General features: G+C 46.3%; 1 pseudogene; it reads left to right on the top strand.

The window, feature by feature from the left end:
- Positions 1–938: 938 nt before the first annotated feature.
- LOC129405939 (uncharacterized) lies at positions 939–7,177 on the top strand (annotated as a pseudogene).
- The last annotated feature ends 3,521 nt before the right edge of the window (positions 7,178–10,698 follow it).

The raw sequence follows: 10,698 nt of genomic DNA, 5'->3' as shown, positions 1-10,698 counted from the left end.
TTGCCCGCCGAGTTAGGCGCGACTCCCGGAGCGGGCCCGGCTGTCCCCGGTCCTCCTCGCTGCTGCGCCCCGCGCCCCCCACCCCCCACCGGCCCTCGCCTCGCCCCCCGCGCCGGAGCCCACCTGCGCTGGGCAGCTCGCAGCAGAGTCCCAGCACCAGTAGCAGCTGCCCGCCCTGTTTCCCGCGGCGCCCCGAGCCGGCCGAGGGTTCCTGGTCCTTCTCGCTGCTGCGCCCTGCGCCCCCCGCCCCCACAACGCCACCGTCCCTCGCTCCCCGCGCCGGGACCCACCTGCGCTGGGCAGCTCGCAGCAGAGTCCCAGCAGCAGCAGCAGCATCTGCCCGCCGAGTTAGGCGCGACTCCCGGAGCGGGCCCGGCTGTCCCCGGTCCTGCCGCTGCGCCCCTCGCCCACCCCACCCCCCCCCCCCGCCTCCCGTCCCCGCCGGGACCTACCTGCGCTGGGCAGCCCGTAGCGGAGGCCCAGCACCACTGCCAACACCACCGCCAACACCACCACCACCACCGCCAGCACCAGCCGCCCCCGCCGGTCGAGCTTCCCGCGGCAACCGGAGGCGGCCCAGAGGACCACGGTCCAACACGTCGCTGCGCCCCGCGTCCGCTCGCTGGAGCTCATCCTCGGGCCCGTCGTCACCAAACAAATCTGCCAAGGACTGTGCTGCCCCGACGGATTGACACGTCCTAGACCCCCCGAAACTGGCTCAGACCAGTCCTTCAGGAGGACCCCTCCCCCAGGAACCTTCTAGGCCGCAGACGGCGCGGCCAATGGCGGGCGGCAGGGGGCGGGCGCTAAGCGCGCCGCCGCCTATCAGAGGCCGCAGAACCCGCGGGCGGCTCGAAATCTGTTCTGCTCTCAGGACACCGAAGGCCACCCCCGCGCCGGGATTCTGATTTTCTGGAGCTGCGAAGTTCTCCGAAAACATGGCGGGCGCCTCGGCTGGAAGTATTGAGCGTGGACGAGGACGCACAACACTTTATTAAAAAAAAAAAAAAAAAAAGTTCTATCATGTGATCGGGGGCAAGGCGCTCGCCTTGCATGACGCTATCCGGGCTCCGCTGACCCACCCACCACACTCCCTGCGGCTCACCGAGCGCCCTCCGCCTCCCCAGCACTGGGTTGGGAGAAAACTGAGCTTGCAGCTGCTTGCACAAACCACCCCCCAAGTTGGGTAGCTAACAGCCCCTTGCAAACCAGAAGAGATTCCATAACCTCCATCAGCAGAACCTGAACTCTGATTGACTTTTACCACCTCCCAACCTCTTTTGTTTTTTGTTTGTTTTTTTGTTTTTGGTTTTTTTGAAGTATCATCTTAATTTTTTTTAATTAAAAAAAAAATTTTTTTTAATGAATCACAGGTACCCCCAGTTACAGACTTAAAACTTTCTTCCTTTTTTTGACCCTAATGTTCTTTCTTTCTTTTCTTTTTGAGTCACACCTGGCGATGCACAGGGGTTACTGCTGGCTCTGCACTCGGGAATTACTCCTGGCAGTGCTCAGGGGACCATATGGGATGCTGGGAATCGAACCTGTGTCTGCTGTGTGCAAACGCCCTACCCGCTATGCTATCGCTCCAGCCCCTTCTTTCTCTTCCTTCCTTCCTTCCTTCCTTCCTTCCTTCCTTCCTTCCTTCCTTCCTTCCTTCCTTCCTTCCTTCCTTCCTTCCTTCCTTCCTTCCTCCCTCCCTCCCTCCCTTCCTTCCTTCCTTCCTTCCTTCCTCCCTCCCTTCCTCCCTTCCTTCCTCCCTTCCTTCCTCCCTTCCTTCCTCCCTCTCTCTCTTCTTTCTTTCTTTCTTTCTTTCTTTCTTTCTTTCTTTCTTTCTTTCTTTCTTTCTTTCTTTCTTTCTTTCTTTCTTTCTTTCTTTCTTTCTTTCTTTCTTTCTTTCTTTCTTTCTTTCTTTCTTTCTTTCTTTCTTTCTTTCTTTCTTTCTTTCTTTCATGTATTATCAAGAGGTACAGTTACAGACTTACAAACTTTCGTGCTTAGTTTCAGTCATACAATGATTGAGTACCCATCCCTCCACCAGTGCCCATTCTCCACCACCATTGATCCCAGTATCCCTCCCACCACCCCCAACCCAACCCCCTCCCCTCTGTGGCAGGCGCATTTCTTTTTACTCTCTCTCTCTCATTTAGGTTGTTGTCTGCAATGTAGGTATTAATTGGTCAATAATGTTCGGTTTATAGTCTACTTTCAGCATGCATCTCCCATTTGGAGCAGGTCTCCAAGCATCCTCTACTTGGTGTTCCTTTCTCTATCTGAGCTGCCTTTCCCCCAGTATGTGAGACTGGTTTCCAAGCCATAGAGTAATCCTCCTGGTCCTTTCATCTACTATTCTTGGGTGTTAGTCTCCATTCTGTTACTTTATATTCCACAAATGAGTGCAGTCCTTTGTCTGTCCCTCTCTTCCTGACATTTCACTTAGCATGACACTCTCCATGTTGATCCACTTACATGCAAGTGTATGTAAGTGGATCAACATGCACTTTAGCCAGTTATCTGGTCTCAGGCACTTGGGTTTTTTCCAGATTCTGCTATTGTAAACAGTGCTGCAATGAACATACACCACCACTTTTAGAATACAAGGGGAGTTCAATCTTAGTGTAAACACACCTTTCCCCACCAGCGTATTCTATCTACTAGTTCACTGTTTTCTCTCAGATCACTAAAAAAGAGTTTAATCTGAACAGCAGAGATAGCTTAATGGGCTGAACGCAGACATTGCGAAAATAGAATTCACAGCTTTGATTCTCCGTTCCACTGGACTGAACCACATTGACCTGAATCAGGATTGGCCCCTGAGCACCACCATGTGTGGCACCGGAATGAAGTAATAAGAATAAAATCAAACTAAGGGCCTAAGGGTAGAATAGCAGCTAGGACACTTGGCTTGCACGAAACCCATTCGGGTTCCATCCCTGGCACCACTGGTCCCCCAAGCACTGCCAGGAATGGATTCCAAGCAAAAAAACAAGAATATGCCCTGTGCAGAGCTGGATGTGCCTCAAAAAATTTTAAATTAAATTTAAGGAGTATGATCTATACTAAGACAATGATACAGGTAAACATACATTCTGGTGGGTGTGTGATGTTAGAGTGATGTCTGAGTGAAACTCTATCCTTCACAGTACTGTAAATCATATACCTAAAAGTTTGTCACTTGTCTTCCCGTTGATCTTCAATTTGCTCGAGCAGGCACCAGTAACATCTCCATTTGTCCCTGTCGCATGCTAGTGTAGCCCAATGATATTTGCTCACTCCAGGAATAGGAAGAGCCTCAAACCACTCATTCAGGGTTTTGACAAAGATGGTTTTAACCAACCATCTCGTTGGTGGGCGGCCACTCGGTCTTTTGACATCCTGTGGAATCCAGTTGGTAATAGCTCTAGTCCAGCAGTCGTCTCTGAATCGCATTACTTGTCTGGCCCATCTGATTTTTGATGTCTTGGCAAACGAGACAGCATCCCTGATTCTTGATCGTCAGTGGAGGTCAGAACTCCGAATTCCTTCTCTCACTTGAGTGAGATGTGATACTCTTAGCATAGCTCTTCGATTCCTCTTTGGGAGACCCAAATAGTGTTCTCATCCTGTTTGCGTAGGGCCCAGGTTTCTGAGGTGTACATTAGTGCAGGAAGAATAGTGAAATCGAAAAGATGTGCCTGGAGTCAGAGATCTTTCGTCCTCTGAACCACTTCTTTGGCGCTCTTGAAAGCGTTTTACACTGCTCTCTTCCTCCTGCGCAGTTCTGGCACCAAAGTCATTCTCATGTTGAGTTCTCGACCCAGGCACACATAGCTGCTGCATTCAGAGATGTTCGTTCCATTGAGAGCAAATGGAGCGTCAAGGACTAGTTCGTTTTTCATGAGCATCGTTTTGTTGAGGTTCAGCTGCAGTCCAACCTTTCCACACGTGCGGTCAAAGTGGGCCAGCATTTGTGTCGCTTGGCTAATATTTGGTGTTATGAGAACGATGTCATCAGTAAAGCGGAGGTGGTATAGTTGCTGAATATCTATCTTCACTCCCATTCCTCCCCATCCCAGTCGTCTTGTATGACGTTCTTGAGGGTGGCACTGAAAAGTTTTGGTGAAGTGGTATCACCCTGCCGAACCCCTCTCTTTACATCAATGATCACTTTCTTGTGGAATGGTGAGATCCTGGTGGTGAATCCGTAATACAGCTCAAGGAAGATCTTGATGTACTGAGTTTGAATGCCCTGTTTGGCTAGGGTTTTGATGACCGCTTCAGTCTCAACAGAATCAAAGGCCTTCTTTAAGTCGATGACTGTTAGACAGAGCGGCATCTTGAACTCTTGAGAAACCTCAAAGAGTCTGGTCACTGTGTGAATATGGTCGATCGTGCTGAATCCTTTTCAGAACTGGGATTGCTCACATGGTTGTCCTTCATCTAGTGTTCTGCCTATTCTATTCAGGATGACTTGAGTGAACAACTTGAAGACAAAAGACAGCAGGCAGATTGGGCAATAGTTGCTGATGTCGTGGATGTCTCCTTTCTTGCACAACAGAACTGTCTGTACTTTCAACACACGTACGCTAGCATTGTAAGCATCCATCAAGGACCTGATGGTGCAAGCACAGAAGATCAAGTACAACATCATTGGCCTGACCGATATGCGAAGACATCGATCACATTACGCCATTTTCAATACTGGAGAAGAATTGTTCCTCGGAACATGCGACAACAGAGGTGTCAGTGGCATTGGGTCCTTGTCAACATGAACTTGGCCATGAGCATTCATTCAAATGCCTAACAACCCGAATCGGACAATTACACTTGAATAGATGTAGCTCACTGCCAGCAGTTTCTATCTTCGTCATCTACACACAAACATCAAACTACAATGAAGAAGAAATTGAGAAATTCTATATGGAACTGGAGAGGTTCTATAAAGAAGACCACACCTTCTACAAGATGATTATTGGTGATTTTAATGCCAAGATAGGGCCAAGAAGGTCGCAGGAAGAACTCCACATTGGGACCCATGGCCTAGAATGGAATGATTAGGGTGAGAGACTGTCTGAGTTCATCATGTCGACCAAGACCATCCATGGTAACTCACAGTTCCAGAAGGCCGAATCTAAATGCTGGACATGGGAGTCTCCTGGTGGACAGTTCTACAATGAAATTGACCACATCATATTCAATCGAAGGTTTTGCCTGACCGATGTTGCTGTTGTCCCAAAATTCCAAATGGGATCAGACCACTGTCTCCTTCATGCAAAATTCTACTTCACAGAGCAGGGAGAAAGGTCTGCAAAGTTTTAAGTTTAAGAAAAGAACTCCCAGAATGACCACCAACTGGGAGCTCTTTGGCACTATTGCGGCAACGTGGGAAGATGCCGTCCTTGACAACATCGACAAGGAATATGATCGACTGGTTCATTACTTCCATGACTGCACGAAGAATGCTAAGAGTGAGAAAGCCACAAACATATGCCTGTCCTCGGAAACTCTTGAGCTCATTCGTCAACGTGGTTTGGCGTGAGCCTCAGGCAACCACAAGCTAACGTTCGAGCTCTCAAAGCTGTGCAGAGAAGCAATAAAGGAAGACCTCAAAGAGAGAAGAGCAGCAGTGTTGGTAGATGCAGCAGAAGCCGGGAAAAGTATTCACAATGCTCACCTGTCCTTCGCCAACTACAAGACCAGGATGACTGCCCTCCGACATCCTGATGGATCTATCACATCTTCCAGAAGGGCAATGGAGAGGATTCTTCACGACTTCTACTCAAATCTCTTTGGCAGCCATGTCCACCTGCCCACATACCAAATTCCACAGGATGGATATGTCGTTCCCAACCTCCTCCCTTCCGAAAAGCGACACACCATTTTGTCAGTAAAGACATGTACAGCACCTGGTCCAGACAAGGTCAGACCCGAACACCTGAAGAATCTGCCGCCAGTACTCATCAATACACTGGCTCGGCTCTTCACACACTACCTGTCTGAATTCAAGGTTCCGTCCCTGTGGAAAACCAGTAGGCCTAAAAGTGTAAAAGTTAAAAAGAGTAGGGGGTTGTTTGTTGGTTATTGTTGTTTGATTTTAAAGTCACACTCAGTGATGCTCAAGGATTACTCCTGGCTCTGCACTCAGGAATCACTCTTGGCGGGCTTGGGTGACCATATGGGATGCTGGGGATCCAACCCTGGTCAGCCTCTTGCAAGGCAAATGCCCTACCACTGTACTATGGCTCTGGCACAAAAAATTAAGTATTTTAAGTACATAAAAAAATTTTTATACAGAAAGTTGCAGGCAGAGAAAGACCAAACACCAGCATGTCATCTGCTAACTGCAGGGCAATGAACAAATGTATACCTCCAGCCTTAGATTACACTTCTTATTTATTTATTTATTTATTTATTTATTTATTTATTTATTTATTTATTGCTTTTTGGGTCACACCCGGCAATGCTCAGGGGTTCCTCCTGGCTCTGCACTCAGGAATGACTCCTGGCGGTGCTCGGGGGACTCTATGGGATGCTGGGAATTGAACCCAGGTCGGCCGCGTGCAAGGCAAACACCCTCCCTGCTGTGCTATCGCTCCAGCAGATTACACTTCTTATCAGATGAGATGGTCAAATCTTACCTGGGGAGAGAATGGGCAGCAAATTCACACCAAAGAGGACAGTTACTGAGATAGACAAGTTAGGGTAGGGACCCATCAATATTAAGCAAATATTAACATTCACTCTCTCTACAGAGTACCATGCATAGTAAATCAAGTTGGGAGATTCCCCAGGGCATCCACACTATATCTTGCAGAGAGTCCTTCAGGTCAGACTTTCTTGCCCTACAGCTTTGGTTTTGTGTTGTTATTGGGTATTTTTGGGGGGTTGGGGTGGTGAAGGGAGTAGTTCTTGGGGGCCATTCTGTGCTTCTCCTGGCTCTATGCTGAGGGATCACTCTTGGCAGTGCTCAGGAGTAGAACCAGGGTCTGTTGTGTGCAAGGCAAGCATCCCAAGTCAGTTACTATCTCCCCATCCTAGTGGTTCTCCAGTTTGTCTCTCCAGACATTTCCTGCTGTGGTGGCTCTCTAGAATTTACTGCCCAGGAGCTCCCTACCTGACTCTCTACCATCTATATCACAGCTATTCTGAGAACAAGCTTGGATTCATCAGTATTTCTCTTGAGCATGTGACTGCCTAGTCAGGTCTAGCTACAGAATTCTAAACCTCAGCTCTTTAGCCCATGTTTTTCCTTGCAATTGTATCCTGCTCGCTTGCCTCTAAGTCTTGGCTTGCTTGCTTGCTCTTTCAAGTTTGTATTCTCTCTTGAACACGTTCTGTTTTTTTTTTTTCATTTTTTTGGTCTTTTTTTTTGAGAGGGGAGTCACAACCAGCGATGCTCAGGGGTTATACATGGCTCTGCACTCAGGAATCACTCCTGATGGTGCTTGGGGGGCCATATGGGATGCCGAGGATTGAACCCAGATCAGTTGCATGCAAAGGAAATGTCCTACCCACTGTACTATCACTCTGGCCCCTTGAACACATTCTTTCTCTCTCCCCTACCCCACATCTTTCTAAGAAAGTTTCAATAAAAACTATTTTGCTTCAATAACAACAACCACAAAAAAAAGGAAGTCTAAAACCCCAACTCATACGTCTTGCCTTCAACTATGTCCTTGAGCATGTCTAGCCAAGAAGTATTCTTCTAGAATTCGTCAACCACTAAATAACATTCTCACTAGAAATACTGATGGAACCCAATTTGTTCTCAGATTAACTGGGATACAGGGAGCCCGTTGGCAGTTAATTTCAGAGAGCCATGATAGCAAGAAATGTGTGGGGACACAAAAAGCCTTAAAATGAAGAAAAGCTAGCAGAGACAAGACAGAGAGGGGCCAGAGAGATAGTACAGTGTTTGCCTCCATATGGCTGAACACAGAGCTACTACATATGGGCAACTGAGCCAGGAGTGACTCCTGAGCACAGAGCCAGGAATAAACCCTGAACACTCTCAGATGTGGCCTCCAAACCAAAAACAAACAAAATAGACAGCTGACAATGATGCTACAATATTGTCTTTTTGTGGACTTTTTATTTACTTTCAGTTTTTGGGCCACAACCAGTGGTGCTCAGGACTTACTCATGGCTCTGTACTTGGGGATCACTCCTGGTGAGCCTTGGGGACCGTATGGGGTATTGAGGGGTTGCACTCAGGTCAACTACTTGCAAGACAAGTGCCTTACCTGTGGTATTATCTCCCTCGCCCTTTTTTTTTTTTTAAATGAAAGCACCATGATTTACAAAGCTTTCCATGACTGAGTTTCAGGCAAGCAATGTTCCAACACCAATCCTATCACCAGTACTAATATCTCTCACCAATGCCCCCAGTTTCCCTCCCACCCCTAGCCTGCTTGTCAGGCATTTAAAACTAAATTTTAGGCACATGGATTTAACGCTGTTACTGATGGGGTTTCCAACACCACACCCTTACTAGAGGGACCACTTCCTTCCGACTTTGTCCCCCTGTTCTCCTCCCCAATCTATCACCCCGCTTCCCTTCCTGGTGGTGGGCTGCATACTGAAGACCAGTTCTCGGATTCTTTGCGCATTTGCCACTCCCATACTGTGTTTCTTTATATCTCACATAGGACATCATTGTGTCCCTCTCTTTGTAACTTCACTCAGCACAATATTCTAGACACATCCACACGATACACCAATATTCTACATCCTTCTAAGCTTTTCCCAATGATTTGGGAGTTATATTAGAAGAACTACAGTAAAAGAAATGGGAGAGGAAGAAACATAAAACCCAGATCTTCAGGCAAAATTAACAAAGAAACAAAAAAACTGTACTACTCTTCTAATGAGATGACCATATTCATGTCCTGGTCTTTTCCATTCATGTGTATATTAACAACTGCAGGTGGAAATTGTCTACTAGGATGCATAAAGTATTTATTTAACTGCTATTATCTAATGAGGGTACAAAAAAGACAAGAATTACAAAATAAGGCTATTTATTAGGGTCTAACTGTTAGACGTTTGTTCCAATTCAGGTCTATTCTGTGAAAGGGAAGGGATTATAGGTACTATAGAAGCACAGAAATAGGGCTGAAGTGATAGCACAGCGGGTAGGACATTTGCATTGCACGCAGCTGACCCTGGTTCAATTCCCAGCATCCCATATGGTCCCCTGAGCACCGCCTGGAATAATTTCTGACTGCATGAACCAGGAGTAACCCCTGAGCAATGCCGGGTGTGACACGCCCCCCCAAAAAAGTAGAAGCACAGAAACCACTATGTTCAGAAATCACTCATAAAAACCACTTATGTTCAGAAATTACTCACACCAGTCTATCTGCTCTAGAAAAACTTTCTGTAAAAAAAAAAAGAATTTCTGTAATAATAATTTCTAAGAAGGTGGGGATTGGAGCAATAGCACAGCAGGCAGGGCATTTGTCTTGCATGTGGCCAACCCGGGTTCGATTCCAAGCATCCTATATGGTCCCCTGAGCACTGCCAGGGGTAATTCCTGAGTGCAGAGTCAAGAGTAACCCCTGTGCATCGCCAGGTGTGACCCAAAAAGCAAATAAGTAATTTCTAAAAAGGTTATTTGTTCCAAAGCTCTATTATGAATTTCATGTAAATATTCTATGAATGTGAGAGTGAAAATACACATGCATCACAAAAGAAACGTATGCAAATTGAGAACTAAGATCTTGTCAGAAAAAAATTAAGGTACAACCTCTAATAATCGTTACTCAATGCTATAGAACACGAGGGAATTATTGCACAAAAATCACAAGAGTTTTAAATAGTTGTGTTTGACCAAAGAAAAGCCATAAAAAGGGCTGGAGTAATAGCACAGCAGGTATGGTGTTTGCCTTGCATGCGGCCAACCTGGGTTCGATTTCCAGCATCCTATATGGTCCCCTGAGCACCGCCAGAGGTAATTCCTGAGTGCACGAGCCATGAGTAACCCTGTGCATTGCCTGGTGTGACCCAAAAAGTGGGGGAAAAAAGGCCATAAAAAATGAATACAATATTGGGGCTGGAGCAATAGCACAGAGGGTAGGGCGTTTGCCTTGCACGCGGCCAACCCCCCCGGGTTCGATTCCCAGCATCCCATATGGTCCCCTGAGCACCGCCAGGGGTAATTCCTGAGTGCAGAGCCAGGAGCAATCCCTGTGCATCGCCGGGTGTGACCCAAAAAGCAAAAAAAAAAAAAAAATGAATACAATATTAAGGAGTACAGAAAAAGTTTTTTTAAAGGAAATAATCTCTAAGACACCACTACTCTTAAAAGGAGATATTTATGAAGTAGCTACTCTTGCTGTAACTATGTTATGTGATAAAACCCTATGTTATCACAATTTCTAGTCACAGAGTTAAAGGATATTCTAATCTATCTTATAATGTTTCCTATCATGTAAACAACGATAAAAATTCTCCATAAAATCATTTGTGAATTGTTTTGGTGGTGGTAGTAGTGGAATATATTTATTTAACAGCTATTTATATGTTTTATATAAATAGAATTTTTCTTTATTTTTTTATTTTTTTTATTTTTTAATTTATTTATTTTTAATTAGAGAATCACCGTGAGGGTACAGTTACAGATTTATACACTTTTGTGCTTATACTTCCCTCATACAAAGTTTGGGAACCCATCCCTTCACCAGTGCCCTATAAATAGAATTTTTCTAATGGCTATAT

This window comes from Sorex araneus, chromosome 6 (genome assembly GCF_027595985.1).
Source record: "Sorex araneus isolate mSorAra2 chromosome 6, mSorAra2.pri, whole genome shotgun sequence".
Taxonomy (NCBI): Eukaryota; Metazoa; Chordata; class Mammalia; order Eulipotyphla; family Soricidae; genus Sorex; species Sorex araneus.
The sequence above is the reverse complement of the archived record's forward strand: the minus strand, read 5'-3'. Positions and strand labels throughout refer to the sequence as shown.